Source organism: Coregonus lavaretus (assembly GCF_964263955.1).
Source record: "Coregonus lavaretus genome assembly, chromosome: 20".
In the NCBI taxonomy this organism is placed as follows: Eukaryota; Metazoa; Chordata; class Actinopteri; order Salmoniformes; family Salmonidae; genus Coregonus; species Coregonus lavaretus.
In genome coordinates, this window is record NC_140007.1 from 36,359,473 (window position 1) to 36,387,255 (window position 27,783).

Below are 27,783 nucleotides of genomic sequence, written 5' to 3' on the forward strand. Positions count from 1 at the left end.
GGAAGCATGCGGACGCCTTTACCCCATCCTCCCCTCCTCCAATGTTTTGGTCCTGTATTCTCTTTGCTTGTGTGTGTGAGTGATAGGCCTACTACGTGCAGCAGTGTACGCAGTAGCCTAGATATTTTTCTACCACAAAATCTAGTCATATCTATCCTCTGATTTGAAGGCAGTTGGCAAAGAGCTGGATACTCTCTTTCATAATTAGGGATTCAAATGATTGCTGCAATCAGACTAGTTCCGACTGCTGCCCTGATTCTTAGGCAATCCCCGTCTTGACCTAGCCCGCCCCTCCGGTTGAATGGGATCCCTCCGCATCAGTTCGATAATCGATTCTCTGCTGTGAACGTCGTCTGAAATCGGTTATAATTTTTGGGTTTACTTCGATGACGGAGTCTGTGACATTTTGTGGTTACATTCGATGAACTATTGTCCATCTGGTAAATAAACAAGCAACGGCAATACACTGGTACTCGTCAGGGTAAGTAAGTGACTTGTTATTTTTGTATATAATGAAACCAATGATTGAACATAAACAATGTATCCCAAATGTATCCGGTCCGTCAAGTTGTATTGAAATCAAATACATTCTGATCTCAACATTGCCGCAATGCTTCTAATACAGCTGATGTGAAATAGCTCGCTGGATCAGGGTGTTCAAGAGGGTCTTTCTAATCCAATAAATTGTGTATTTTTAATGTAAGTAGGCTAATTGTGTCCCTAAAAGTTTACGTAGTTATTAAATAGCTAGTTTTATGATTGGTACAAAGCTGTGAAACTCCATTGACCATCACATTATTGGCTCTTCAAGTAGCTACATTCATGCCAATATATGTCAATCAGCAATACACTAGCCTGTGTGTGAGAGAGAGGAATATGTTATAAGGTGTAGCTATGTAGGCCAGCTCTCTGCCGGTGCCTATAGTCTACTTACTAAACTATGGGCTGTGTCATATGCTCGGAATTAGTGTTCTCCCACTCAAGATGAGTCAACGAGCCAAATATTGACTCTTGATGAAGCCTAGCATGTCTCTTTAAAGTTTTTGAACATACAAGTTATGTTTTCCTCATTGAGTATGGCTATGACTAAGGTTATAAAAAAACTGGTTTCAGTGTTGAGACTATAGGGAGTGGTACACTTGATAAAGTGATAGGATGGCCTTGTATTTATTCAACACAGCTGCCATAATCCTAAAACACACACATATACATCACACATTGTTTACACACCTGCCAAGTGTTGTCTTGCACCTTTTGATCTGCCTGAAGTCTAGATATTGTATGAACCAACAAAGGCAAAATCTTCTCTGTGACCGTGTCTCCAGGACTTCACCTAGAATTTCACCCAGTTAATTTTAGAATCACAAAGAATTGAACATTTCCCAAGGAATTATATTTTTGTTTAGAATGTGCCATTGAATTTGCCAGTAAATTGTGGATGATTAGATGAATTGAAGGACACATCCTTAATTGAATATGAACTATGAACCACTCCGTTTCTGTGATGATGAGAATACATGTAGGGCGCAAGAATAGCAAGCCCATATCTGTTTCTGCATTATTGAGGAATTATGTTGTTTGACAAGAGCATTCTGAATCAAATCAAATCAAATCACATTTTATTGGCCACATGCGCCGTATACAACAGGTGTAGACATTACAGTGAAATGCTTACTTACAGCCCTTAACCAACAATGCATTTTTTTTAATATAAAAAAGTAAAATAAAACAACAACAACAGAAAAGTGTTGAGAGAAAAAAAGAGCAGAAGTAAAATAAAATAACAGTAGGGAGGCTATATACAGGGGGGTACCGGTGCAAAGTCAATGTGCGGGGGCACCGGCTAGTTGAGGTAATATGTACATGTGGGTAGAGTTAAAGTGAATATGCATAAATAATTAACAGAGTAGCAGCAGCGTAAAAAGATGGGGTGGGGGGGCAGTGGAAATAGTCCGGGTAGCCATGATTAGCTGTTCAGGAGTCTTATGGCTTGGGGGTAGAAGCTGTTGAGAAGTCTTTTGGACCTGGACTCCGGTACCGCTTGCCGTGCGGTAGCAGAGAGAACAGTCTATGACTAGGGTGGCTGGAGTCTTTGACAATTTTGAGGGCCTTCCTCTGACACCGCCTGATATAGAGGTCCTGGATGGCAGGAAGCTTGGCCCCAGTGATGTACTGGGCCGTACGCACTACCCTCTGTAGTACCTTGCGGTCGGAGGCCGAGCAGATGCCATACCAGGCGGTGATGCAACCAGTCAGGATGCTCTCGATGGTGCAGATGTAGAATTTTTTGAGGATCTGAGGACCCATGCAAAATCTTCTCAGTCTCCTGAAGGGGGAATAGGCTTTGTCGTGCCCTCTTCATGACTGTCTTGGTGTGTTTGGACCATAATAGTTTGTTGGTGATGTGGACACCAAGGAACTTGAAGCTCTCAACCTGTTCCACTACAGCCCTGGCGATGAGAATGGGGGTGTGCTCAGTCCTCTTTTTTTTCCTGTAGTCCACAATCATCTCCTTTGTCTTGGTCACGTTGAGGGAGAGGTTGTTATCCTGGCACCACACGGCCAGGTCTCTGACCTCCTCCCTATAGGCTGTCTCATCGTTGTCGGTGATCAGGCCTACCACTGTTGTGTCGTCGGCAAACTTAATGATGGTGTTGGAGTCGTGCCTGGCCATGCAGTCATGGGTGAACAGGGAGTACAGGAGGGGACTGAGCACGCACCCCCTGAGGGGCCCCCGTGTTGAGGATCAGTGTGGCAGATGTGTTGTTACCTACCCTTACCACCCGGGGGCGGCCCGTCAGGAAGTCCAGGATCCAGTTGCAGAGGGAGGTGTTTAGTCCCAGGATCCTTAGCTTAGTGATGAGCTTTGAGGGCACTATGGTGTTGAATGCTGAGCTGTAGTCAATGAATAGCATTCTCACGTACAGTGAGGGAAAAAAGTATTTGATCCCCTGCTGATTTTGTACATTTGCCCACTGACAAAGACATGATCAGTCGATAATTTTAATGGTAGGTTTATTTGAACAGTGGGAGACAGAATAACAACAAAAAAATCCAGAAAAACGCATGTCAAAAATGTTATTGATTTGCATTTTAATGAGGGAAATAAGTATTTGACCCCTCTGCAAAACATGACTTAGTACTTGGTGGCAAAACCTTTGTTGGCAATCACAGAGGTCAGACGTTTCTTGTAGTTGGCCACCAGGTTTGCACACATCTCAGGAGGGATTTTGTCCCACTCCTCTTTGCAGATCTTCTGCAAATCATTAAGGTTTCGAGCCTGATGTTTGGCAACTCGAACCTTCAGCTCCCTCCACAGATTTTCTATGGGATTACGGTCTGGAGACTGGCTAGCCCACTCCAGGACCTTAATGTGCCTCTTCTTGAGCCACTCCTTTGTTGCCTTGGTTTTGGGTCATTGTCATGCTGGAATACCCATCCACGACCCATTTTCAATGCCCTGGCTGAGGGAAGGAGGTTTCTCACCCAAGATTTGATGGTACATGGCCCCGTCCATCGTCCCTTTGATGCGGTGAAGTTGTCCTGTCCCCTTAGCAGAAAAACACCCCCAAAGCATAATGTTTCCACCTCCATCTTTGACGGTGGAGATGGTGTTCTTGGGGTCATAGGCAGCATTCCTCCTCCTCCAAACACGGCGAGTTGAGTTGATGCCAAAGAGCTCGATTTTGGTCTCATCTGGCCACAACACTTTCACCCAGTTCTCCTCTGAATCATTCAGATGTTCATTGGCAAACTTGAGACGGGCCTGTATATGTGCTTTCTTGAGCAGGGGGACCTTGCGGGCGCTGCAGGATTTCAGTCCTTCACGGCGCAGTGTGTTACCAATTGTTTTCTTGGTGACTATGGTCCCAGCTGCCTTGAGATCTTTGACAAGATCCTCCTGTGTAGTTCTGGGCTGATTCCTCACCATTCTCATGATCATTACAACTCCACGAGGTGAGATCTTGCATGGAGCCCCAGGCCGAGGGAGATTGACAGTTATTTTGTGTTTCTTCCATTTGCGAATAATCGCACCAACTGTTGTGACCTTCTCACCAAGCTGCTTGGCGATGGTCTTGTAGCCCATTCCAGCCTTGTGTAGATCTACAATCTTGTCCCTGACATCCTTGGAGAGCTCTTTGGTCTTGGCCATGGTGGAGAGTTTGGAATCTGATTGATTGATTGCTTCTGTGGACAGGTGTCTTTTATACAGGTAACAAACTGAGATTAGGAGCACTCCCTTTAAGAGTGTGCTCCTAATCTCAGCTTGTTACCTGTATAAAAGACACCTGGGAGCCAGAAATCTTTCTGATTGAGAGGGGGTCAAATACTTATTTCCCTCATTCAAATGCAAATCTAAGGGGACAGGACAACTTCACCGCATCAAAGGGACGATGGACGGGGCCATGTACCGTCAAATCTTGGGTGAGAAACCTCCTTCCCTCAGCCAGGGCATTGAAAATGGGTCGTGGATGGGTATTCCAGCATGACAATGACCCAAAACCAAGGCAACAAAGCAGTGGCTCAAGAAGAGGCACATTAAGGTCCTGGAGTGGGCTAGCCAGTCTCCAGACCTTAATCCCATAGAACATCTGTGGAGGGAGCTGAAGGTTCGAGTTGCCAAACATCAGGCTCAAAACCTTAATGATTTGCAGAAGATCTGCAAAGAGGAGTGGGACAAAATCCCTCCTGAGATGTGTGCAAACCTGGTGGCCAACTACAAGAAACGTCTGACCTCTGTGATTGCCAACAAAGGTTTTGCCACCAAGTACTAAGTCATGTTTTGCAGAGGGGTCAAATACTTATTTCCCTCATTAAAATGCAAATCAATAACATTTTTGACATGCGTTTTTCTGGATTTTTTGTTGTTATTCTGTCTCTCACTGTTCAAATAAACCTACCATTAAAATTATAGACTGAACATTTCTTTGTCAGTGGGCAAACGTACAAAATCAGCAGGGGATCAAAAATGTTTTTCCCTCACTGTAGGTGTTCCTCTTGTCCAGGTGGGAATGGGCAGTGTGGAGTGCAATAGAGATTGCATCAACTGTGGATCTGTTGGGGCGGTATGCAAATTGGAGTGGGTCTAGGGTTTCTGGGATAATGGTGTTGTGAGCCATGACCAGCCTTTCAAAGCACTTCATGGCTACAGACGTCAGTGCTACGGGTCGGTAGTCATTTAGGCAGGATATCTTAGTGTCCTTGGACACAGGGACTATGGTGGTCTGCTTGAAACATGTTGGTATTACAGACTCAGTCAGGGACATGTTGAAAATGTCAGTGAAGACACTTGCCAGTTGGTCAGCACATGCTCGGAGTACACGTCCTGGTAATCCGTCTGGCCCTGCGGCCTTGTGAATGTTGACCTGCTTAAAAGTCTTACTCACATTGGCTACGTAGAGCGTGATCACATAGTCATCCGGAACAGCTGGTGCTCTCATGCATGCTTCAGTGTTGCTTGCCTCGAAGCGAGCATAGAAGTGGTTTAGCTCGTCTGGAAGTCTTCTGTCACTGGGCAGCTCGCGGCTGTGCTTCCCTTTGTAGTCTGTAATAGTTTTCAAGCCCTGCCACATCCGACGAGCGTCAGAGCCGGTGTAGTACAACTCAATCCTGTATTGACTCTTTGCCTGTTTGATGGTTCGTCGGAGGGCATAGCGGGATTTCTTATAAGCGTCCGGGTTAGAGTCCCGCTTCTTGAAAGCGGCAGCTCTACCCTTTAGCTCAGTGCGGATGTTGCCTTTAATCCATGGCTTCTGGTTGGGGTATGTACGTACGGTCGCTGTGGGGACGACGTCATCGATGCACTTATTGATGATTAATAAACTATTAATCTCTGTATAGGCTAGCCTATATCCCTTCCAAAATTCTGCTCATCTGTCACCAAAAATCTGACACGCAAACCAAACGTATACTCCAAGGAGATTTAGTTCTAATGCCCCAAATCATAAATGATGACGAGAAGAGCACTGCAGTGTTTTTAAGCACGCAAAATGTCATTTACATTTATTTATTTTGTACTAAAACAATGGGAGAATTCAATATGATTTTACTGCTCTCTTGGCAGCCATCCTCTCTCTCTGCAGGTCTTTTCAGGTGGCCTGTCATAAGTGTTTCATCAACATGCCTAACTGAATCTTCCCTGGATAAACGAAATGCCCCTTGGAATCCTTCAAAAGAATGTCCCTCAGTGAAAGCTCTGGAACTTTGTAGGCTCCAATGAGATCACAGGCAGAAATTCCTGTTAATTGGTGGATTGGCCCCTTTGTTCCCCCTATATACTGAAGCATTCTTTTTGACAGGGTAGTACACTACACTGGGCCTGGCGGTAGTCAATGACTCGCTTGTTTCCAAAGCGGGGCGTCCAAGCCTTGAGAATGATCTGCCTATGAACCAAGTTGTGACTTGCTCTGTTAAAATGTCTTTGGCCTTAACAAAAGCAGAAAAATGGAAAGGGCATTTAGAGGGGCCTTGTAGAGCGACTTGAGGAATGACTATTACTATGAGTACAGTTATGACCCTATACTGTTACCTTTTAATTGGAGAGTTAACCTTATTTGGCTGTAGGAGGCAAACTAGGCAAATAAAATGAAAACAGAACAGGCTAGCAGCTAGTTTGCTAGCAAGATAATTTCAACCGAGCTGCCCCAGTTTCCTCCAGGTCAGACGAGGATTAATTTCGCGTGAAGTTCTAACAACTTAATTGGCTATAATATTATGAGTAGGGGGGGGCTGGTTCTTGGGCCTGAGGAATAGGATAGTAATGATGCACAAATGGCGGGATGGTGAAAAGAAAAATCCAGACACAAGCGTAGACACGTGCTGTTTTGTTGGTCCAAGTAGAACAGCACAACGTTCCCTGATGGCTTATTGAGGAGTACTTAACAAACAACACTTATCTGATGCCAACAATGCCTAGAACAATCCCCCTTCAATTTAGCCTTCGGATTTATAATTCAGTCATAGCACTCACTGCAGTTGTATTGGTACTTTGGGCGGCTGGCGTGAGGACTGTGACAGCCTCCCACTGAACTCAATTAATTTTTCATGTGGTGAACATACCAAACTTATGTCGCTCTATCTGGCCCATTTTTGGTGATAATTAGTGCCCAGCAATTTTCAAGGGCAGCGATTTTAAGTGGTGGGTGGGGGATTGGAAATGCCACCTGTTCTCTATCTCTGTTGAAATGGGCTTTGTTTGGGGTAGTTATTCATACATGGTTGACGAGGACAACTTATTTTTCAAGTGAGCCCTGGTCAAGTGAGTCCTAACCCATCTTCAGGGCCTTAGAAGTCTAACCCTTGTTGTAATGTACTGACAGAGCTTCATGTAAAAGTGTGTTTGTGAACGTGTGCATGTAAAAGGGAATCAGACTTTATGACCTGACGTGTACAGTATTACCAAGTTTCACTTCCAGGTTACAGTCAGCTGAGCAGTGAACAGCCCGCAGGATGTTACGTCAGAATATTTACAGCGGGGAGAACAAGTATTTGATACACTGCTGATTTTGCAGGTTTTCCTACTTACAAAGCATGTAGAGGTCTGTAATTGTTATCATAGGTACACTTCAACTGTGAGAGACGGAATCTAAAACAAAAATCCAGAAAATCACATTATGAATTTTAAGTAATGAATTTGCATGTTATTGCATGACATAAGTATTTGATACATCAGAAAAGCAGAACTTAATATTTGGTACAGAAACCTTTGTTTGCAATTACAGAGATCATACGTTTCCTGTAGGTCTTGACCAGGTTTGCACACACTGCAGCAGGTATTTTGGCCCACTCCTCCATACAGACCTTCTCCAGATCCTTCAGGTTTCGGGGCTGTCGCTGGGCAATACGGACTTTCAGCTCCCTCCAAAGATTTTCTATTGGGTTCAGGTCTGGAGACTGGCTAGGCCACTCCAGGACCTTGAGATGCTTCTTATGGAGCCACTCCTTAGTTGCCCTGGCTGTGTGTTTTGGGTCGTTGTCATGCTGGAAGACCCAGCCACGACCCATCTTCAATGCTCTTACTGAGGGAAGGAGGTTGTTGGCCAAGATATCGCGATACATGGCCCCATCCATCCTTCCCTCAATACGGTGCAGTCGTCCTGTCCCCTTTGCAGAAAAGCATCCCCAAAGAATGATGTTTCCACCTCCATGCTTCACGGTTGGGATGGTGTTCTTGGGGTTGTACTCATCCTTCTTCTTCCTCCAAACACAGCGAGTGGAGTTTAGACCAAAAAGCTCTATTTTTGTCTCATCAGACCACATTACCTTCTCCCTTTCCTCCTCTGGATCATTCAGATGGTCATTGGCAAACTTCAGACGGGCCTGGACATGCGCTGGCTTGAGCAGGGGGACCTTGCGTGCGCTACAGGATTTTAATCCATGACGGCGTAGTGTGTTACTAATGGTTTTCTTTGAGACTGTGGTCCCAGCTCTCTTCAGGTCATTGACCAGGTCCTACCGTGTAGTTCTGGGCTGATCCCTCACCTTCCTCAAGATCATTTATGCCCCACGAGGGGAGATCTTGCATGGAGCCCCAGACTGAGGGTGATTGACCGTCATCTTGAACTTCTTCCATTTTCTAATAATTGCGCCAACAGTTGTTGCCTTCTCACCAAGCTGCTTGCCTATTGTCCTGTAGCCCATCCCAGCCTTGTGCAGGTCTACAATTTTATCCCTGATGTCCTTACACAGCTCTCTGGTCTTGGCCATTGTGGAGAGGTTGGCGTCTGTTTGATTGAGTGTGTGGACAGGTGTCTTTTATACAGGTAATGAGTTCAAACAGGTGCAGTTAATACAGGCAATGAGTGGAGAACAGGAGGGCTTCTTAAAGAAAAACTAACAGGTCTGTGAGAGCTGGAATTCTTACTGGTTGGTAGGTGATCAAATACTTATGTCATGCAATAAAATGCAAATGAATTACTTAAAAATCATACAATGTGATTTTCTGGATTTTTGTTTTAGATTCCATCTCTCACAGTTGAAGTGTACCTATGATAAAAATTACAGACCTCTACATGCTTTGTAAGTAGGAAAACCTGCAGAATCGGCAGTGTATCAAATACTTGTTCTCCCCACTGTACTTAAGGGTGCTCAATATGCCAAAGTCAAACCAATGTTAAATCGATATTGTTTGTGTTCAGCTTAGAAACCACTGTATATGATAATAAGCAGTCACTCACGCAGCCCTCTCTTCAAGCAGCTATCTGATAGCAGTCACTCACCCAGCCCTCTCTGCATGCAGCTATCTAATAGCAGTCACTCACCCAGCCCTCTCTTCAAGCAGCTATCTGATAGCAGTCACTCACCCAGCCCTCTCTGCATGCAGCTGTCTGATAGCAGTCACTCACCCAGCCCTCTCTGCATGCAGCTATCTGATAGCAGTCACTCACCCAGCCCTCTTTGCAAGCTATCTGAAGCCCTGTGGCTGGAGACATTTGAATGGACTATCTGATTGTGGTTCATTAAGTGGAACAGAACAGAGGAGGGACTGTCCTCTCATTCCTCCCAGGGTTCCAGGCTACTGAAGCTAGTCACTTCCTGTTCTGGCCTAGCCTACTCTGGGAACAGTGTGACCGGGACCATACATCTCATCTCAATCCCTCCACTGTTGCTTGGGAGTAGGGACGGGAGGGTTATCAGTCGAAATGTCTTGTTTGGATTTTCCTCTCACTCCCACCAGTTCTCTTGACAGGAAAAGGCTCATTTTCATTCAAAGAGATGTCTCTCTGTGTCTTTATGCAGTCACAGCTGGGCCACTAAGTCAAGTTGTATGACTGCATGACTGCTTGCTGCTTGCTTCCTCTTGGCCAAGGCTGCCTTGAAAAAGAGACTCCTATCTCAATGGGACCCGCCTGGTTAAATAAAGGATAAATGAACGTTGATATTCATACTCTATCCTCTTTAAGATGCTGGACCAGCCTAGGTCTTTGTTCCTCTCAGGGTCCCCTGCCTGAAAATCACTATATTGAAATGGGTTTTATGTAAATGTTGTATTGACAAAATGACCCCCTTAAGTTGGACTTGCTGGCCTTTACCATGCAGATGTAATCTAACTGAAGGCACAACACATAACCTTTTTGTCTGTACTGATCTGAAGTACCATGTCATTATGAGTACAAGAGGATGTAGGTAGATGACACGATCTCAGATCCAATCATTTTCAGGGGAATGGAAACACACTTCTCCTTTCTGGGTCGAGAGTGTGGCTATAGTGTCTCTTGGAACAGAATACAGACAAGAACTGCATGAATGTGATTCCTGTGAGGGCTATCCATTGAGAACAACCACTACAAGGCTACAGCAGGTCAGGGAGAAAAAGGTAAAAGGGAATTCTGTGTGTAGGAGGACTCGTAATTGAATCAGTAATGGGTGAAGCAGTGGCCGTAGTCCCCCTGATGCTTATCTGTGTAAGTGTGAGAGCCTCTCCCTGGGGTCCTCTTCCTCCTCATCAGTCTTGTCAAGAGGGTGCAACAGCATCTCTATTTCCTAAGGTGGCTGAAGAAACTCTGCATGCCGCCCTGTATCCTCTCCAAATACTACAGCTACACCATCGAGAGTACCCTGACCGGTTGCATCACGGCCTGGTACGGGAATTGCTCCATCCACAACCGCAAGGCCCTCCACCCGCCAGCGGGTAGTGAAGATGGCCCAGTACATCACTGGAACCATGCTCCCACCCATCCAGGACATCTACACGAAACGGTGCCTGAGGAAGGCACCCAGCATCATCAAGGACCCCACACACCCCAGCTATGAGCTGTTCTCTCCCTTACCATCGGGCAGATGGTATCAGAGCATGAGATCTGATACCAACAGGCTCAGAGACAGTTTCTATCTACAAGCCATCAGACTGCTGAACACTTGAACAGGACTGACCACCTGCTCTAATTCTCCACACCTTAGCACACATGTACTCACTCATGCACAGACACACACTCGGACCCCCCTTTGCTATCAGCATGACACAACAGGAACTGGGATTCGTCAGACCAGGCAATGCGTGCCCACTGGAGCCTCTACTTGTTTTTAACTGATAGGAGTGGAACCTGGTGTGGTCGTCTGCTGTAATAGCCCATCCGTGACAAGAACTGACGAGTTGTGCGTTCCGAGATGCCGTTCTGCACACCACTGTTGTACTGTGCCGTTATTTGCCTGTTTGTGGCCTGCCTGTTAGCTTGCACCATTCTTGCTATTCTCCTTTGACCTCTTATCAACAAGGTGTTTTCGCCCCCACAGGACTGCCGCTGACTGGATGTTTTTTGTTTGTCGCACCATTCTCTGTAAACCCTAGACACTGTCCTGCATGAAAAGCCCAGGAGGGCGGCTGTTTCTGAGATACTGGAACCGGCGCGCCTAGCACCGACGATCATACCACGCTCAAAGTCGCTTAGGTCACTCGTTTTGCCCATTCTAACGTTCAAGCAAACAGTAACTGAATGCCTGTCTGCCTGCTTTATATAATAAGCCACAGCCACGTGACTCACTTTGTGTAGGAGCGAACCATTTTCGTGTTGGTGTACCTAAACTGGCTACTGGATGTACATTCATGCTGCTGCTACCAGACTCTTATTATACTGCTCAATATATATATACTCATTCTGATTGGCTTGGCCTGGCTCCCCAGTGGGTGGGCCTATGCCCTCCCAGGCCCACGCATGGCTGCACTCCTGCCCAGTCATGTGAAATCCACAGATGAAGGCCTAATGAATTTATTTCAATTGACTGATTTCCTTATATGACCTGTAAACTGTAAATCTTTCGATTTGTTGCATGTTGCAGTTATATTTTTGTTCAGTATAAATGGACAGTAAAATACATGTTAGCATAAGTATAATACAACAGAAAGAACATTTATAGTCCAATATTTACACGTGTATTGGGGAAGGTGGGGCAAGTGTATATATATACAGTGAGCTCCATAATTCACTGGACAGTGACCATTCTTTTGTTATTTTGGTTCTGTACTCTAGCACTTTGAGTTTGAAAGGATACAATGACAATGAGGGTGAAGTGCAGACTGTCAGCTTTAATTTGAGGGTATTTTCATACATATCGGATGAACCGTTTACGAATTATAGAAGCTTTTGTACATGGTCCCCCCCATTTTCGGGCATCAAAAATCATTGGACAGTTTAACATAATGTAGAATAAAGTAATCATTGTTAATATTTGGTCGCATATCCTTTGCATGCAATGACTGCTTGAAGTCTGCGATGCATCGCCATCACCAGACGCTGGGTATCTTCCCTGGTGATGCTCTGCCAGTCCTGTACTGCAGCCATCTTCAGTTCCTGCTTGTTTCGGGGACTTATTGCCTTAAGTCTCCTCTTCAGCATGTAAAATGCATGTTCAATTGGATTCAGATCTGGTGATTGACTCGGCCAGTCAAGGTTTTTCCACTTTTTGGCCATCAAAAACCCCTTTGTTGCTCTAGCAGTATGTTTAGGGTCATTGTCTTGTTGCGTGATTAAGTGCCGTCCAATGAGTTTGGAGGCATTTGGTTTTATCTGAGCAGATAAAATATTTATGTAGACTTCAGAATTCATTGTTCTACTTCTGTCTGCAGTCACATCATCGATGAAGACAAGTGAGCCTGTTCCACTGGCAGCCATACAGGCCCAAGCCATAACACCCCCTCCACCATGTTTCATGGATGAGGTGGTATGCTTTGGATCATGGGCATTTCTTTTTTTTCTCCACACTTTTGTCTTTCCATCACTCTGGTACATGTTAATCTTTGTCTCATCTGTCCACAATATTTTTTTCCAGAACTCTTGGGGTTCTTTTAGGTGCTTTTTAGCAAACTGTAATCTTGCCTTTCTGTTCTTCAGGCTTATCAGTGGTTTGCATCTTGTAGTGTACCCTCTGTAGTCCTGCTGGTGTAGTCTTCTGCGTATGGTAGACTTTGACACATCTACAACTGCATCCAGGAGAGTGTTTTTGATCTGTTGGGCTGTTATCAGGGGTTTTTTCTTCACCATAGAGAGTATTCTCATCCACTACAGTGGTCTTCCTCTGTCTACCGGGTCTTTTGACATAATTGAGTTCACCGGTTGTTTTTTTCTTGTTAATGATGAACAAAACTGTTGACTTGGGCATGGCCAGGGTTTTTGCAATGTTCCTGAATGATTGATTTTCATTTCTGAGCCTTATGACGGCCAACTTCATTTGCATCGACACTGCTGTCTTCCTCATGTTGTCACACCCCAATAACAACCTCCAAAGGCAATAGCAACGTCTAGAATCATTACTATTCATCAACAGCTCTCCTGCATTCACTAACGACACAAATGAATACACCTGCCTAACGACACACATCTGTGAAGCCAATTTAACAAATACTTGTAGTACCTTAAAATGGGGGGACCATGTACAAAAGGTGCTGTCATTTCTAAACGGTTCATCCGATATGTATGAAAATACCCTCAAATTAAAGCTGACAGTCTGCACTTCACGCTCATTGTCATTGTATCCTTTCAAACTCAAAGTGCTAGAGTACAGAACCAAAATAACAAAACAATGGTCACTGTCCAATGAATTATGGAGCTCACTGTATATATAATATATATACATATGTATATATTATATATACAGTGAGCTCCATAATTCATTGGACAGTGACCATTGTTTTGTTATTTTGGTTCTGTACTCTAGCACTTTGAGTTTGAAAGGATACAATGACAATGAGCGTGAAGTGCAGACTGTCAGCTTTAATTTGAGGGTATTTTCATACATATCGGATGAACCGTTTAGAAATGACAGCACCTTTTGTACATGGTCCCCCCATTTTAAGGTACTACAAGTATTTGTTAAATTGGCTTCACAGATGTGTGTCGTTAGGCAGGTGTATTCATTTGTGTCGTTAGTGAATGCAGGAGAGCTGTTGATGAATAGTAATGATTCTAGACGTTGCTATTGCCTTTGGAGGTTGTTATTGGGGTGTGACAACATGAGGAAGACAGCAGTGTCGATGCAAATGAAGTTGGCCGTCATAAGGCTCAGAAATGAAAATCAATCATTCAGGAACATTGCAAAAACCCTGGCCATGCCCAAGTCAACAGTTTTGTTCATCATTAACAAGAAAAAAACAACCGGTGAACTCAATTATGTCAAAAGACCCGGTAGACAGAGGAAGACCACTGTAGTGGATGAGAATACTCTCTATGGTGAAGAAAAAACCCCTGATAACAGCCCAACAGATCAAAAACACTCTCCTGGATGCAGTTGTAGATGTGTCAAAGTCTACCATACGCAGAAGACTACACCAGCAGGACTACAGAGGGTACACTACAAGATGCAAACCACTGATAAGCCTGAAGAACAGAAAGGCAAGATTACAGTTTGCTAAAAAGCACCTAAAAGAACCCCAAGAGTTCTGGAAAAAAATATTGTGGACAGATGAGACAAAGATTAACATGTACCAGAGTGATGGAAAGACAAAAGTGTGGAGAAAAAAAAGAAATGCCCATGATCCAAAGCATACCACCTCATCCATGAAACATGGTGGAGGGGGTGTTATGGCTTGGGCCTGTATGGCTGCCAGTGGAACAGGCTCACTTGTCTTCATCGATGATGTGACTGCAGACAGAAGTAGAACAATGAATTCTGAAGTCTACATAAATATTTTATCTGCTCAGATAAAACCAAATGCCTCCAAACTCATTGGACGGCACTTAATCACGCAACAAGACAATGACCCTAAACATACTGCTAGAGCAACAAAGGGGTTTTTGATGGCCAAAAAGTGGAAAAACCTTGACTGGCCGAGTCAATCACCAGATCTGAATCCAATTGAACATGCATTTTACATGCTGAAGAGGAGACTTAAGGCAATAAGTCCCCGAAACAAGCAGGAACTGAAGATGGCTGCAGTACAGGACTGGCAGAGCATCACCAGGGAAGATACCCAGCGTCTGGTGATGGCGATGCATCGCAGACTTCAAGCAGTCATTGCATGCAAAGGATATGCGACCAAATATTAACAATGATTACTTTATTCTACATTATGTTAAACTGTCCAATGATTTTTGATGCCCGAAAATGGGGGGGACCATGTACAAAAGCTTCTATAATTCGTAAACGGTTCATCCGATATGTATGAAAATACCCTCAAATTAAAGCTGACAGTCTGCACTTCACCCTCATTGTCATTGTATCCTTTCAAACTCAAAGTGCTAGAGTACAGAACCAAAATAACAAAAGAATGGTCACTGTCCAGTGAATTATGGAGCTCACTGTATATATATACACTTGCCCCACCTTCCCCAATACACGTGTAAATATTGGACTATAAATGTTCTTTCTGTTGTATTATACTTATGCTAACATGTATTTTACTGTCCATTTATACTGAACAAAAATATAACTGCAACATGCAACAAATCGAAAGATTTACAGTTTACAGGTCATATAAGGAAATCAGTCAATTGAAATAAATTCATTAGGCCTTCATCTGTGGATTTCACATGACTGGGCAGGAGTGCAGCCATGCGTGGGCCTGGGAGGGCATAGGCCCACCCACTGGGGAGCCAGGCCAAGCCAATCAGAATGAGTTTTTCCCCAAATTCTTGTTAATCTAACTGCACTGTTAGACTTAAGGACAACAAAGTCAAGGTGTTGGAGTGTCCATCACAAAGCCCTGACCTCAATGCTATAGAAAATGTGTGGGCAGAACTGAAAAAGTGTATGCGAGCAAGGAGGCCTACAAACCTGACTCAGTTACACCAGCTCTGTCAGGATGAATGGGCCAAAATTCACCCAACTTATTGTTGGAAGCTTGTGGAAGGCTATCCGAAAGGTTTGACCCAAGTTAAACAATTTAAAGGCAATGCTACCAAATACTAATTGAGTGTATGTAAACTTCTGACCCATTGGGAATGTGATGAAAGAAATACAAGCTGAAATAAATCTCTACTATTATTCTGACATTTCACATTCTTAAACTAAAGTGGTGATCCTAACTGACCTAAGACAGGGAATTTTTACTAGGATTAAATGTCAGGAATTGTGAAAAACTGAGTTTAAATGTATTTGGCTAAGGTGTATGTAAACTTCTGACTTCAACTGTACATTTTGGTATTTTATTAGGATCCCAATTAGCTGTTGCAAAAACAGCAGCTACTCTTCCTGGGGTCCACACAAAACATGAAACATGACATAATACAGAACATTAATAGACAAGAACAGCTGAAGGACAGAACAACATAAAAACAATTTTTAAAGGCACACGTAGCCTACATATCAATACATACACACAACCTATCTAGGTCAAATAGGGGAGAGGCGTTGTGCCGTGAGGTGTTGCTTTATCTGTTTTTTTAACCAGGTTTGCTGTTTATTTGAGCAATACAGTGGCTTGCGAAGGTATTCACCCCCCTTGGCATTTTTCCTATTTTGTTGCCTTACAACCTGGAATTAAAATGGATTTTGGGGGGGTTTGTATCATTTGATTTACACAACATGCCTACCACTTTGAAGATGCAAAATATTTTTTCTTGTGATACAAACAACAAATAAGACAAAAAAAACAGAACACTTGAGCATGCATAACTATTCAACCCCCCAAAGTCAATACTTTGTAGACCCACCTTTTGCAGCAATTACAGCTGCAAGTCTATTGGGGTATGTCTCTATAAGCTTGGCACATCTAGCCACTGGGATTTTTGCCCATTCTTCAAGGCAAAACTGCTCCAGCTCCTTCAAGTTGGATGGGTTCCACTGGTGTACAGCAATCTTTATATCATACCACAGATTCTCAATTGGATTGAGGTCTGGGCTTTGACTAGGCCATTCCAAGACATTTAAATGCTTCCACTTAAACCACTCGAGTGTTGCTTTAGCAGTATGCTTAGGGTCATTGTCCTGCTGGAAGGTGCCAGTTTCAAATCTCTGGAAGACTGAAACTGGTTTCCCTCAAGAATTTCCCTGTATTTAGCGCAGTCCATCATTCCTTCAATTCTGAAAAGTTTCCCAGTCCCTGCCGATGAAAAACATCCCCACAGCATGATGCATGCTTCACTGTGGGGAGTACCTTCTTCCATATGTTTGGGGAGTCTCCCACATGCCTTTTGGCGAACACCAAACGTGTTTGCTTATTTTTTTCTCTAAGCAATGGCTTTTTTCTGGCCACTCTTCCGTAAAGCCCAGCTCTGTGGAGTGTACGGCTTAAAGTGGTCCTATGGACAGATACTCCAATCTCCGCTGTGGAGCTTTGCAGCTCCTTCAGGGTTATCTTTGGTCTCTTTGTTGCCTCTCTGATTAATGCCCTGCTTGCCTGGTCTGTGAGGTTTGGTGGGCAGCCCTCTCTTAGCAGGTTTGTTGTGGTGCCATATTCTTTCCATTTTTTAATAATGGATTTAATGATGCTCCGTGGGATGTTCAAAAGTTTCTGATATTTTCTTTATAACCCAATCCTGATCTGTACTTCTCCACAACTTTGTCCCTGACCTGTTTGGAGAGCTCCTTGGTCTTCATGGTGCCGCTTGCTTGGTGGTGCCCCTTGCTTAGTGGTGTTGCAGACTCTGGGGCCTTTTAGAACAGGTGTATATATACTGAGATCATGTGACAGATCATGTGACACTTAGATTGCACACAGGTGGACTTTATTTAACTAATTATGTGACTTCTGAAGGTAATTGGTTGCACAATATCTTATTTAGGGGCTTCATAGCAAAGGGGGTGAATACATACGCACGCACCACTTTTCCGTTATTTATTTTTTATACTTTTTTTAAACAAATTTTTTTTCACTTCACCAATTTGGACTATTTTGTGTATGTCCGTTACATGAAATCCAAATAAATATCCGTTTAAATTACAGGTTGTAATGCAACAAAATAGGAAAAATGCCAAGGGGGATGAATACTTTTGCAAGGCACTGTATGAGATGGAACGGAGTAATAATGGCTCTATATAATACTGTACGCTTTCTTGAATTTGTTCTGGATTTAGGGACTGTGAAAAGACCCCTGGTGGCATGTTTGGTGGGGTAAGTATATGTGTCAGAGCTGTGTGTAAGTTGACTATGCAAACAATTTGGGATTTTCAACACAATGTTTCTTATAAAAATAAGTGATGCAGTCAGGCTCTCCTCAACTCTTATCCAAGAGAGACTGGCATGCATAGTATTTATATCAGCCCTCTGATTACAATGAAGAGCAAGATGTGCCGCTCTGTTTTGAGCCAGCTGCAGCTTAACTAGGTCTTTCCTTGCATCACTGGACCACACGGCTGGACAATAATCAAGATTAGACTAAACTAAAGCCTGCAGAACTTGCTTTTTGGAGTGTGGTGTCTTTATTACGGACAGACCTCTCCTCATCTTTACAACCATTGAATCTATATGTTTTGACCATGATAGTTTACAATCTAAGGTAACGCCAAGTAATTTAGTCTCCTCAACTTGTTCAACAGCCACACCATTCATTAACAGATTCAGCTGAGGTCTAGAACTTAGGGAATGATTTGTACCAAATACAATTATCTTAGTTTTAGAGATGTTCAGGACCAGTTTATTAGTGGCCACCCATTCCAAAACAGACTGCAACTCTTTGTTAAGGGTTTCGGTGATTTCATTAGCTGTGGTTGCTGATGCGTATATGGTTGAATCATCAGCATACATGGACACACATACTTTGTTTAATGCCAATGGCAGGTCATTGGTAAAAATAGAAAAGAGTAGAGGGCCTAGAGAGCTGCCCTGTGGTACATGTTTGACATTAGAGAAGCTTCCATTAAAGAAAACTCTTTGAGTTCTATTAGATAGATAGCTCTGAATCCACGATATGGCAGAGGTTGAAAAGCCATAACACATACGTTTTTTCAACAACAGGTTATGGTAAATAATATCAAAGGCTGCACTGAAATCTAACAGTACAGCTCCCACAATCTTCTTATTATCAATTTCTTTCAACCAATCATCAGTCATTTGTGTCAGTGCAGTACATGTTGAGTGCCCTTCCCTATAAGCATGTTGAAAGTCTGTTGTTAATTTGTTTACAGAGAAATCGCATTGTATTTGGTCAAACACAATTTTTTCCAACAGTTTGCTAAGAGCTGGCAGCAAGCTTATAGGTGTACTGTTAGAACCAGTAAAGGCCGCTTTACCATTCTTGGGTAGCGGAATTACTTTGGCTTCTCTCCAGGCCTGAGGACAAAGACTTTCCTCTAGGCTCAGATTAAAGATATGACAGATAGGAGTGGCTATAGAGTCAGCTACCATCCTCAGTAGCTTTCCATCTAAGTTGTCAATGCCAGGAGGTTTGTCGTCATTGATCGATAACAATAATTTTTCCACCTCTCCCACACTAACTTTACAAAATTCAAACTTGCAATGCTTTTCTTTCATTTGTTTTATTATGCATGAATACGATGGCTCACTGTTCATTGTTGGCATTTCCTGCCTAGGTTTGCCCACTTTGCCAATGTAGTAATCATTAACATTCAGTAATCTTGCTCTGATTTGTCATCCTGAGGGTCCCAGAGATCAAATGTAGTATAGTTTTGTTTGATAAAATCAATTTTCATATTCAAATGTTGGAACTGGGTTCTACAGTTTGAGCCCCTGCTGTCTCTGGCTCCACACCCACCCCGCCAGGCCATCTAGATGTGTGAAAGTTAGTGTATAAGCTAATGATCCATCATTTATGACATTCCTGGGAGTGTGTAAACTTACATTTTGTATGACCATATCATTTTTGTATGTTCTCTATAGTTATGTAATTGAAAATGTATCAATTGACCAATTCGGCACATTTGGGCAGACGTGATACAGAATGGTCCAGTATTACAATGCTTCACTCGATCAATCTGAAACTTTGCACACACACTGTTGCCATCTACAGGCCAAAATCTAAATTGCTCCTAAACTGCAATATTATATTGTGGCCTTTCTCTTGCATTTCAAAGATGATGGAACAAAAAAAATACGCATGTTTATTTGTTTGTGTTATCTTTTACCAGATCTAATGTGTTATTCTCCTACATTAATTTCACATTTCCACAAACTTCAAAGTGTTTCCTTTCAAATGGTATCAAGAATAAGCATATACTTGCTTCAGGTCCTGAGCTACAGGCAGTTAGATTTGGGTATGTCATTTTAGGTGAAAATTGAGGGTCCGATCCATAAAAGGTTAACAATGCCGACACTCTCTTCCACATTTACTGGATTGGTGCAGAAGAGAACCTCCCCTGACAGTATGTATATTTTTCTGGTAAAGACCAGTATGTAGGGGATCTAGTTTCAGGCCTTTCTTTTATGCCTGCTACGCTAGGTTATGCAAATGCTAACCAAGGCGTGGAGGAGACCTGTTATGTTTTAATTATCATGCATGATGAGCACGTTTGTTTAATGTAGGGAGGGCCTCAACTGTTTTATTGTCATCTTGTTTGTCTACCACTGGCGTTGCTGGAGAAGCATTCTACTCTGTTACAAAGTGCTGAATCTATTGACAAACATTGGAAAAGTGTGGTTCAGCATCTACACCATATGTAGCCATATCGTCTTCCCCCTCCCCCTAATCTGTCCATTGTACGGGTCCCATTGGTGCAGTTACTGGCAAGATAATAGAACCGTGTTCCTGGAGAGCTACCGTACCGTCCTGTAGGTTTTCGCTCCAACCCTAATCTAGCGCACCTGCTTCTAATAATTCACTGGATGATAAACTGAATCAGGTTAGTTACAACTGGGATTGGATTGAAACCTACAGGAGGGTAGCTCTCCAGGAACAGGGTTGGAGAGCCCTGGAATAGATAGATATCTAAGTCCAACCCAAAATTGTGTCACCTAACTATTTCTAGGCTGTATCTGTGAGAACTGGTCTACACTCTCTGACCAACTCTCCCTGTTGGTACACAAAACAATAGACAACACAAGGAGTCCCGGGTCCATAACCCGGATGGGCCCCACAACAAAACAAAAAAAAGAGGCTCCTGCCACATGTGTAGCCTAATGTTGGTTCAAATCTATAATGAATGTTTGTACTTTTGTAGAAGGATAATTTTAGGATTGTTCTTGTCTCACTGAGGAAGTGTTCTTGGCAGCCTCAAAAGGGGAAGATATTAAGGAAACATTTAATATTTCCAGGCAAGTAACAAACCAAACACTGTCACCTGATTCAGTCCTGTCACCTGATTCAGTTGATTCTAAATCCAAACATCCACTAGCTTGTGGAAATTGGTGTTGTTGACGAGAACAGCAATCAATCTTCTTTTGGTTTAGTACTGCTTATTGGTTTCAAGAATGGAAACACTCTAACGTTTTTCCTACTCTAAGTTGTTGTGAAATGTGTCTCTTTCCTATTTGACATTGTGTGTTCCCTGGCTGATGGTGTGGGATGTTGGGATGTTCTGTGATTGAATCTGTGGCCTGTGGCATCATGAACTTCTATCCACGTCCTGGGTGTGGGGTGTCTCTACCTGCTCTCAGAACATTCCTCATGTGTGGTGTGTGAGAGGGAGTGGTGTCAGGACTTGTCTCATTCTCCACTCTGCATTCCACAGACATGACTGGGGCTCACACTGATATAACAAACCTGGGTGTACAGACACCTGAGAGTATACATGCATAGATGTAGACATGCACATGCAGTGTTCCCCAATGAGTATTTCCAAAAGCGGTGGCAAAGTTAGTGTGTGTGTGGTGGGGGGGGGATGTTTAAGCTTGCACTGAAAACATTATTTATTTTTGTATCATATCTTATGGAGTGGTGGCCGCTGCTAAATGAATATAGGGGAAACACTGACACGTGTACACACGCACACACACACACACACACCAAACCTCTTCACTACACACACCTGGTTGTCTCATTCCTCATACCTGTAATGGAGAGACTAATATTTGGACTTGTGTTTACACACACATGATTATGTTTAGAGTTGCTGTGAACTGCCATTTTACATCTATATGGTTGGGGCCTCAGATTTCAGAGGGACATGGAGTGTTCTTAAATGGTAACAGTACTAGGCACTTCTGCCTAGATCAGAAGTTAAACGGTCAAAGCCCTGAGTTAGTGAAGCATGCAGCACTCTCCACTCTCAGTGGATGCTAGCTGCTCAGAAGTTCCCTCTTTAAAATAAGATGAAAAAGAAGGATCATTGAAGGTTTAGGTTATACTTCAAAGCATCTCGGTGCTTTCTGTAGGTTTTTACATCGACATTTTGACTGGTTCTCCTTATTATCTAATGTTTCTGCCTCTGACATATTGATGTTGCATAGTGATATTTTAATCTGATCTGACAGTGTTCAGAATGTGAACAAACTAAATTATAGGGATGAACACATGTTGGCTTTCAATACATTTTTAACACAATGAGTCCCACTGTTGTGATTTAGGACTTCTAACCCCTTTTTAAACATTGTGTGTTCGAGCTACAGACTTCTGGGTTGTACAATTTGGATTCGACTATTTCTTCTGCATCCGTTGGTAGCATTAGTCTGTGTGATTAACGGGGGCTGAGCTAGAGCGGTGTTTTTGAGACAAGGGCGGATTCCGAAGGGGCCCGGGGCCTGGTCTCTTTTTTACAAAAACGTATTTAGAGTCAATGGTTTGAGCTACAAACTCCTAAAAGCTATCTATGGAAAGCTGAGACTCTCACGAACACGCACGTGTAACATGTTTTGCTCTATGACGCTCACAAGCTACACGAGTCATTAGAAGGAAAGGGGATGTTCTACATACGTGTAGAAGATCATAGGAAATCCCAGGACATAGTGTCTAATACTGTAATAAACTAACATTGTTGCTGTCACAAATTCCACACAGTTGTCACTGACTAGTTGAATATTCATTTCCCACTGAGCAATCAATTTCTGTTCTTACAGCATTCATATGAATTCATTTTTATCAGGTTTTTGCTTTGGTGGATCTTAGTTTTTACATTGACATTTGCCAATAAATCTCATGAATTCAACTATTTATGTCAAAATGTTTTGTGTTCTATTTGTAGCCTTGGTTGTCCTGAAAATAAAACGGTAAAACACTTCATTGTGAGGCTGGACTTGGAGATGAATAAAAGTCAGATAAATGAAAAGCCAATTTTTGCGAGGGTCTCGGGACTGATGGAGTTAAGAGGATCTGTGTGTTTTCCCACTACTTAGGGTTGACTAGTTCAATAACATTTTGGAAGCAGGGAAAGAGAGGATGTTTTTTTCCTTGTCATGTGCCATCATAGGCTGTGGAAGGAATTTGATTATTTTATTTCCCTCTGGAAATCTCCTGAAAGGATTGGAGAGGGAGAGAGTGAAGGAGAGAGAGAGAGGGTAAGAATGGGAGAAAGCTAAACCCTTAGAGGATTATATTTTTCTACCATCTCACGCTCTTGCTCTCTCTCTACTTGTCCCTCAAACACATGTCCATATTTAGATGAAGGGAAAGAGATTGGGAGGAGATGTGATTGTTTGGGGGCAATGGCAGGTGAACAGGGTACCCAAACATTACACAGACTTCCAGTAAGGCTTCCAGGATTCCAGTGTGAAGCTATGGCAAATCAGATTTAAACAATTCAACAATAAATCAACCATTGTATTCTTAGTCTAAATATACCACAGTGGAACAATGAGGCTTCTTATGGTCTCTATAGAACACTATTCACACACAAAGGTCACTGCAGTGCAGTCACTTCATTGCTGAGGCCCAGATGCTTAAAGAGACAGGTCAGTTAAATATTTTGATGAACCATCCCTTTAAGATCCTTAACTTTCAGGCAGGAGAAAGTGACTTAGGCTTGGGTTGCTTGCTTCAGTCTCTATTTATCTGAAGATATATGGCCAAGATAGCAGCCATGAATCCTAAGGCCAGGAAACCGAACACGCTTTTGTATAAACACGGTTTCACAAGATAACTGTAACCTAACAAACTGTTCTTATAACTGTCATGTCTCACGTATAGGAATGGCACAACTGCTGTTATAACGGCTACTTCGAAGCTGTCCTTTAACACAACAAGATTATGAACTGCTGTCTCACCTACCCAGTGTCTTCCTTACAGTTTAACAGTAGCCTCTGTAAACTGTAACCTATTTTTAAGGCTTCACTGCTGCTCTGAAGCTGTCCACATAAGTAGTGTTTTGGTTTGCTACCTTTTTATTAGTCCAGCAGTGATGATCACTTTTGGCACCCTAGGATTTATCTCTTTCATAGTCTTGTGATTCTAAGCAGTCGACCAATTTTAGTTTTTCAATTCCAAAATCTTTACGCATCATCAGAAACGGAAAGAGTTATATTTAGCAGATCCACATCCCAAACTTGTGTAAGCTAACCAGGTCGAAGCTGAGGAAATTATCTTAATTCTCCATGTCTGTCTCTTAAGAGCCTCTTCTAAGCCACTAGGAATGGTACAGCACAGTCTGGGTTGGGATGGAATATATTTAGGCCTATGGCTCAGCTCAGTCAGAGTTGCGTGGGAAATGGTGCTGTCTAACATGGGATTTGATATGCCCATGGAGGTCTAATCTGTGGACTGATGTGGGACTTGTGATTCAGATCAGATGGGCCAGGCTGGGCTGGGAGGCTCACTGCAGGGATGGAGTGATACTGGCATGCTGCACTCTGCTAGCTCTGCTCTGCTCTCGTCTTGCCACACTCTCTCATGTTTACATTTACATTTACGTCATTTAGCAGACGCTCTTATCCAGAGCGACTTACAAATAGGATTGTCACAGAATAGTTTGAATTGTCCTCTACTGACTTTGCTATGTCTCTGAATCATGGTTGCAGGGAGTGTGATAGAAGTTGCTTTTCTTTGCTATCGCTACACTCTCATTTTGTCACAGGATACTTTGTGATGCAATATTTTGATGTGTCCTATAATGAGTAACTTGACTGAATTATAGGAGCATGGAGAATGTGGAGTGGTATAAGTTGTGTTGGGCCAGTAACTGAGCGGTTAAGAGCGTTGAGCCAGTAACCGAAAGGTCGCTGGTTCGAATCCCCAAGCTGACCAGGATAAAAATCGATCTGTGCCCTTGAGCAAGGCACTTAACCCTAATTGCTCCTGTAAGTCGCTGTGGATAAGAGCGTCTGCTAAATGACTAAAATTAAAAATTAAATTAAAACAAATGATTAAAGACTGCAAAAGGAGGAAAGTAGGGAAAGATGGAAAAAGGGAGAAATATCTAACCTTTTTGTAGCTTGATGTGAAGGTAAAACTTTGAGACTTCACATTCACTTCTGTTGTTTTGGTTCATTCAGCACTCCCTTCCTCCACAACGTTCCTCCCTCCCTCCCTCCACGACGTCACAGGAACTGTCCCCTAAACGAATCCCCTCTAATACAAAATGGCCTAGATATTTTCGAGTTGAGCCTCAATTGCAAAAATATTTCATATGTGTTCCAGTGAGATTAAGAACTGGGGATAACAGGCCTTTAGAAAAACCATGGACCTGGGAACCCTGCCAGACCAGTGGCTCGTTTGTTGTTTTTCAAGTCGTAAAAATGTAACCTGCCTGTGGAGGGACCGGGTTTTAAGACCAACCAGCCTCAGCCTTTTTTGAGGGCAGTCTGACTTTTATGGTCACACTGACTGGATGTTTTGTTTTGAAAACAGTAAGTGATATGAACTTAGATTGGGTAAAGCAGAAATATCAGTGCTGCTGACACACACACACACACACACACACGCTTGAACAGTGAAAGGGATCAGGACTCACAGCCTCTGATCCTATTAAGAACCACAGTACAGTAAACTCCTAAGAGTCAACATGAGAAAAGGATGAACACTGTGTTTTTCTCTCTATCTGAGAAGCTTGCTGCCGTTTTCTGCACGTTTCTCTGACAAATAAGTGTGAGTGTACAAGTGCATCTGAGCCGTTGCTTGTGGAATGCGAGGAATCACCTCCATGGCAACGGCTGGTGTGTCTGTGTGGAGAGGTAAATATTGGCTCCACTAACTCTCCATCCTGACCTGGTGTCTCTCAGTGATTGGAGAGCAGAGCAGGGTCTCTTTCTCTGTCTTTCTGGGCTGACACAGCCTGTGGTGAGTGTCGACCGAGCCGCCCTGCTGTACTCAGGTCAGCACTCACTAGCAGCCAGTGTCCTCCTCTCACTGTGGGTGGATGTTTACATTTTGGCCCTTCCAAACATGGGAGAGCTATTTGGCCTAGAGTGTTCCTGGCTTGACTTGATACACACACTGTATCACATGAAAAGAGTTTGAACACAACAAGCTTGAGAGTGTTAAATTGTGTATGGATGGACTCCATTGAAACTACACAGTAATAATTCACCTATTAATGTCTTACTGAATAGGAAGTGTGCATGATGGATGTAGGCTAGGTCCTGTTACAAAGGTTGGCTGAATCGAATAGAGGGATGTGTAAACACTGCGTGCCATTTCAAATCCAATTTTATTTGTCACTTGGTAAACAACAGGTATAGACTAACAGTGAAATGCTGACTGACGGGCTCTTCCAAACAACGCAAAGAGGGAAATAAAAGATAAATAGTAGAAAAATGTTGTTTGTGGGAAGAAACAAAAAACCCTCATTCTGTACTTGAACTTTGTTAAGGGCTATGAACCAGAGCAGCTCTCTGTCTGAGCAGGATAAGCATGACTTAAGTTACCTAATGAGTTCTCTGACTGAATCCTAGCTCTGTGGCGTCTGTAGGGGAGATTTACTGTTGGGTGCCTACTCGTATTTAGCACACTGCAGCAGATGGATTTGTCTAGGCAGGATGAGATATGTGCTCGGCGGCAGTAGCTGCCTGCAGTGAGTACAACCGGTATATCCGGTCCTTTTAAATTGTATTGCAACCAATGTTCGGTTACAGCTAGTCCTGACTCCCCAGATGGAATGTCATCACGGCATATCCGAACGCGATTACGGAATTGATGTTGATAATCTGAGGAGAACAAGCGGATGGATTAGGGCTGCGATTGGTGGGCAGTGACGCAGGGAGGGCAGGGAAAGTGGGAGGCTTTGTCCCACTTTCCCTGCCCTCCCTGGCCACATAGAGAGCATTAAGATGAAGGAATACTTCCAAGGCCTGATCCAGGGCTGCGTCTGAAAACATTAAATCCTTGTTTTCTTCAATTCCTCTCAAAATGCGTTTGGAGGAGGAGGTCCAAGGTCCCTCCCTCGGACCTCCTCCAATTAACTTTGAGCATGGAATGGAGGAAACAAGGACTGGAGGAAGCAAGGATTTTATGGTTAGTAAATTTTTCAGACACAGCCCCATAGGGGTGTACTACGATGCTAGCTAGATCTACTTAGGATTCTGTGTGTCTGAAAATGTTATGAAGGTGGATATTGATCCTCCACCTGCCGTTACCTCCAGACAGGCATGTAACTGCACTTGCATTTCACACGTGGATTATCCCAGCAAGTCAAATGCTGAACTCTTCATTGATACAATGCTGAGGAAATTACCATGATAACAGCATTTTCGGCAGTTAAATGCAACATCAAAGCACGTGAATGCATCCAACTGGTATTTACGACTTCACAACTGGTAAATTCACACCTCACACTTGGTTACGAATGCAGCATTAGCCCCGAGTTACCCAGCCCCAGAGCAGGTTAGTTCTGAAGGATTCGTTGCCACTTTCGTCTCAACTGTTATCCTGAGTTGAACTCAGAGTTCGCCAAAGTTAGCTCGCTAACTCCTCTATCTCGCGTCATTGTACCCCTCAGGTTTAATGCTGCCTAGTCTTTGTTTTACTTGATGCCCTCCCCCTAAATTTACATTTTAATCATTTAGCAGACACTCTTTTTCAGAGCGACTTACAGGCACAATTAGGGTTAAGTGCCTTGCTCAAGGGCACATCACCTACCCTGCTCGGGGATTCA

General features: G+C 43.2%; 1 protein-coding gene across 3 annotated transcripts in view; it reads left to right on the forward strand.

Annotated features, from left to right (window-relative positions):
• Positions 1 to 56: 56 nt before the first annotated feature.
• Positions 57 to 27,783, forward strand: part of src (v-src avian sarcoma (Schmidt-Ruppin A-2) viral oncogene homolog) — a 47,634-nt gene continuing 19,907 nt past the window's right edge. Inside the window, exon 1 of one of the 3 annotated variants that reach the window (XM_084184895.1) lies at positions 57 to 481. The gene's annotated coding sequence lies outside the window, so the exon portion shown is untranslated. Of the gene's footprint in view, positions 486 to 26,773; positions 27,144 to 27,783 lie in introns of those variants that run through there. The other 2 variants (XM_084184896.1, XM_084184897.1) reach the window with 2 other exon arrangements.